Consider the following 5,724-nt stretch of genomic DNA (forward strand, 5'->3'; position numbering starts at 1 on the left):
ATAAAAGCAAAGTTACAACACAATCAACATGTTTTAACAAATCAATGTATTTTTACTTCAATCTGATACTGAAGTGGGGACTATTGTGTACCATAATATTGGAGCAAAAACACAGAAAAACCTGTTTGCTTTGTTTTGAGGTGGCACCATGGAACATTTAAGAACTTCTGATCAACAGCTAAAATAAATAAAAAAATGTGTTTAAAGAAATGTATGAAAAATCAGTCCAAAAAAAGTTTATAGTTTTCCATTGCCCACCCTGTATTTCCACTGTGTCACTTCATGTTACATAGGTATATGCTCTTCTCATCATCTCATCTTCTAGGATCTGACTGCACTAAGGTTAACTCACTAATCACTCCACTGTCAAGTTACTGAGCATTTGACAAAGTTGCCTAATTTAAGTAGCTGCATAATTTTCTATTACTAACCAAATAAAGAATGATACTGTCTGCCTCACGATTTTGAACCCTAGAGAAAGGCTGCTTGCCATCCCACTCTTTTCTTTATATTGAACTCCCTCACACATGCATCTTCAACCCAGTTATAGAAATGTCAAAGCACAAACTGCCACCATGAATGTTAGACAGATCTTTCTGTAACCTATAAAAGCTTAAAGTCCTGCACCAAAAAAACATATTCAAAAGAGTTTGATGTTCAGTATCTGCTTTGCATAGAGAGCAAGACATGGATCTTCAAGTCAGCCACCCACAGAGACCTTTGGATTCAATAGTTCACAAAGAAATATGATCTATTTGCAGCAAAAGGGGATTTTAGAAGAGATCAGCCTTACAAAACACCTGACAGCTGACAACAAAGTGGCTGCAGAGTCAACAGGCTTACCATGCACAGCCTGATTAGTCATCATTTCGCTTTTGCTGGTACAACGCTCAACCATAATTATTAATCTGCTCTTAATGACTCCTCACAAGATGCTTATCCTGCAACATGTTCTTACTCACCAAAATCCAAGCCATAGTTGTGTTAGTGAAGAAGTGCAGACACTGAATGACACAAACTTAGCTTGGGTTTGAAACAAAAGAGGGAGTCCACACACAGAGGGTTCAAAATAGCAATTCAAATTATTTATCTAGTCAGCAAAAACAACATAGGGTGTGGCAATATGAAAGGTAAATGGCAAATGGACTGTATTTATATAGCGCATTTCCACAGTGTGTTACACTGGCCAAAGCGCTTTACAGGTATCAGTGGTGTCAAGTATATGTGGATGACTAGAAGGATATGTGTACGATAAGTGTTGTAAATGGCAAAAATCTGAAATTTTGTATTGTTGAGTTGAATGAATTTATAGGCTGTAATGCATAATAGATCTCTAATTATCAAAACAAGATATATACTGTATATATTCACTGGCAGCATAATGTTTAATCAGATAACAGGAAAAAAGAGAAAGGGACAGTTACAGTAGTTCAAAGGAAGCAGTCACATGAGTAAGAAGAAACATGGGTTTCACTCTCAGTGTGCCCTACACAATGCCATTAACAGTTATTTGCCATAGATAAGTAAAACCTATTGTTGCTGACCCTCCAGCTGAATTTACAGTAACATACTGTAAGTATGGAGCAATTCCTCAACATAGCAGCCAGCTTTTTAAGGCCCATATTAAATACAAGGTCTATTTCTATTCATAAACCAGGAAAATCAGTTTGGAGTAATGGATGTATGACATTAGAATAGGTGTGCTTTGCATGTGATAGTGCACATGTCTATGTGAACTCATGTTACAGTATGAAGGGTCAATTCAGGGTGACTAAAACCACTCCCTACTGTAATACTTAACTTATCTCGAGTTCCCACCTGCATCTAATCCAATCCTTTTCAAACTCAACAACCATCTAAATACCAGACGTCCAGAGGAATGTGTGCAAATATAAATGTGACACAGGGATCTGCTGGGAGATGAGACAGAACAGTAAACATATGAGCATATAAATACATAAAAGATAATGTGTCTGGTATGCTTATGGTAAACATCTGGGGGAGGAGAGACAGCCAACTGTCACTGATACTGTACAGTCAAAACAGTCATGTTGAGTAAGGAACTTTAGTGTAATTTCCGCCAGAGTGTGTTGTGTTTAAGTCAGAGTGAGAGCCAGTGCAGCTAGTGCAACAACTGGAATCTATTCATGTATATTCAAATGATAAATCACCTGATAACATGGAAAAGTAAGAAAAAAGAATTGGAAAATAAAAGGACTACTGAAAACAAACAAACAGAATAAATTTCATATTGTGGTAGTTTAGAGTCACTTTAAGAATCTCCTCCTTATATCATTCTTTTCTTTTCACCGTGAGCCATCTGTTAATGCCATTTAAATCTAAAAGGAAGCTGGAGATGGTTCCAAAATTAAATAAATAAATAAATGAAAACTAAACAACTCATTTCTGACAATTACTAACTGAGCTTCCAGTCTATAGAGGGCAAATGTATTAAAATTATAAAATGGTTTTGGAGTCAGTTACATATTTACCTGTAATAAACTGGCATACTGTTCACATGCTGTGCAGATGTTTCCCTGATGCTGATGAAAGTGGGGAGGCTGTTTAACTTTACCACACTAATATATTCTATTATATTTATGTAAGTATATGACCTATGTTAGCAAGAATTAAATTAAAGACAATATAAATAAATGTAGATCTAGGTTTAGAAACTCAAGGGCAATCTTCAGTTTATCCTACTGTTTAATGTTTTGGGCTGTTTTTTATTTAAATCCAAAACAGCTTGAAACATTTTTGAGCATATAGACATGAATTAGGTCTAAAATGTTAATGTCCGAGCCCTGAGATTGACTGGTGACCTGTCCGGTCTACCCTGCCTCTTGCCCAATGTTAGCCCTCTCACAACCCTCTTCAGGATAAGCTGTATAGTTAATGGTTGGATGTTCATGTCTGACCGAGGAATCCAATAATAACGGGACCGGTAGGTTTAAATGCCCCGGGTATAGTGAGAATAGCTGCTAGAGAACATTGGGGTGTACAGCAAATGTTCAGACTTGGTATCTGAACTTCTGGCTTGTAGATTAAAGTGCCACATGATCAGCAATGATTGAAGCTATTTGGCCCATTTGGATCAGACGTTCTAGAAAGAAAACCCACAGAGATATTTTTTATTACATGCAGAAATAGAAATTTTCATTTATACGGCGCCCTTGGTAGTGCTTTCATATTTTACTTCATTTATGTTTTGGCCAGGGTGAAATTAGGTGGCCAAAAATTCCCTTGAGTCATCTAGAGAGATGGAAATCTAATAAGACTGTAATTGTGGCACAAATCTCATGGCAATTACGACTGGTGCTGTGAAGGTCCAGTGCAGAGATACATCAATAATGTCTTAAGTGAAAAACGATCACATAAGAAGGTCACATAAGGATAGTTGTTATGAAGTTATTAAGTAAATGAATTCACAAAATCTAGCTAAAATGACTCATCTAATGAAGTGATCATTTATCTACAGACAGTTACTGAAGTACAACAGTCCCAGAGGGCTTTAAAGCGCCCGTCTCACCAAGATACAACCGAAAATAAAATTAACCGTTGGATTTTGGCAGCGTGACAACAGGCACACCAGTCAGCATGCTATCCCAAAGCAAATTATGTGTTGATGTGTCAATAGTCAGTTAAGACTATATGCCCATTTTCTGGAAACTCTTAAGCCAGGCCTGCTGGGTGCCCTCTTACCTATTAAAAGGTACAGTATCTCAAATGTGTTACTTAGAAGAATGGTCTGGGAGATCCTGGTTAGTATATTACTGGCTTTCATATAAAGTTATCACATTACTAAATTACGTTGTCCTAATTAATGACTCCATGCCAGCTTTAACTGAACTTTAACAAGGTGATATGGCTAAATAACGCATTCATTTACAGCCTGCTAATTATTTACAATATACATGGTATTAATGAGATACTTACTGATACCAGGATACATGTTTAAGTACACAGGAAGAAGGCAAGTGGTTACGGAAAAATGGAAAACTAGAAAAAGTATTTTTATGAGGAAGTTATTACTATTATTATGTTTATATATTATTTTTATTAATATAGTGTAGTGCAGCTAAACGTGGAAGTGATTCCACTGCTGTAGCTACAATAGCTATGTCTAACTTTCCAGCTGTATGATTCAATGTGCATGTTTTGAGAATTATTATGAGCCACTGCAGAGCAGTAATATTTTTATGATCCAGTGTCAAAGAGCATATTTCTGAATGAGAGGGAAACACAACAGTATAAAGCTTTGCCTATTATGGTAAAAAGGCACCATATAAATGCAGTCCAGTTACCCCAGCACCAAATGGTTATTACTTCTCAGTCACAGTACAGGATCAGGACAAAGCACTGGTTGACATCTCAGAATGGTTTTGGCTGATTCAGGGAACAACAGTGGAACACAGTTCATTTGTGTATTGTCATATAATGATAATGATCATCATCTCTTACTTCAAGAGTCAGTGTTTTTCAGAAGCAGGCTAAATCAGGTAAAGCTGGTGTGTCCAGAAATGGCCACTAGCGTTTTGGCTAACAGGATGCTCTGGTTTGATAGTAAACAAACTGGCATTGCCTAAGCAAAATAGAGCAAATGCATTAGCCATGAATGATTCGTTTTCTTTGCTTATTTTGTTATTAGGGTTTAGCCAGCTGCTGTTTTCACAGCTTATATGTGGCACACAGATGTTCTATTTAACAGGGTGACTCATTCACTCACCTGGCAGTCAGAGACAGTGAGACAGAGAGAGAGACATCCCTCACTCTTGTTATTTTATGCAAGAGAGAAAGAGTGAAACAGAATCAGGTAACAAATCCTCAGTTTGATGTAGATGGATTATAGAGATTTCACAGCCGTTGCATCTAAAAAGAAAACATGATCTTTTCAAAACACGTGCCTCAAAAGAATTTGCTAGCTATTGTTGCAGATGAGCCATTTTACATATTCTGAGGTTTGATGTGGTTGATTTTTTTTCAGTACTGCCTTAACAGAGGCCATATACTCCAGGGAATATGTAAGGATTGAGTGTGATCCACATGCAATGAGCAGAGCAGGGTCTTGTGTTAAAGTGTCGATAGCTGCTGTTAAACTGCCACCAAATATCTGCACAGAAATAAAGAAAATTAATGGGAAGTGGATTTATGTCTTCACATCATACACTTCCAAATAAGGTGCAGAGCCACAATGAATCTAAATATAAACATTATACAAAGAGATCAATGCCTCTTTTTTGAAGTGATGCTAGTTTCTAAGTATGTTTAGATCGAGGATTAGGACCTTAAAAAATTGTAATGGTGTCAACATAATGCATGTTAATTGCAAAAACAAGTTTGAAAAATGAGCTTCTATTTGTGTTTGTCTCTATAATCTTTAACAGTATTTATCCAGTCTGATGACTAAACTCGTCCCCACTTGTTGAGCTCACAAAGAAACAGAAAAAGTGTGCTTTTGGTTGACACATCCGTTCAATTAGCAAAGTCTATAAAACAGCATGTGTACATGAAGTGAACAGTCTCTTGGTCTCTCTGCAGCTCAATGTGGATAAAAAAGAAATGAACAGGTGACCCCAGTAGGGTGTTTAGTATAAACCACCTTTCTCAAATCCTTACCCCATCTCCTCTCCATCTCTCTCTTTTACAGCATCCTTTGCCTCTGACACCATTCTGTGTGTGTTTATTAGGGTTGCCCACTTAGATCTGTGTGCTGATTTAGTTTCA

The sequence above is a fragment of the Monopterus albus genome, unplaced genomic scaffold (genome assembly GCF_001952655.1).
Source record: "Monopterus albus unplaced genomic scaffold, M_albus_1.0 scaffold42.1, whole genome shotgun sequence".
NCBI classification, from domain to species: Eukaryota; Metazoa; Chordata; class Actinopteri; order Synbranchiformes; family Synbranchidae; genus Monopterus; species Monopterus albus.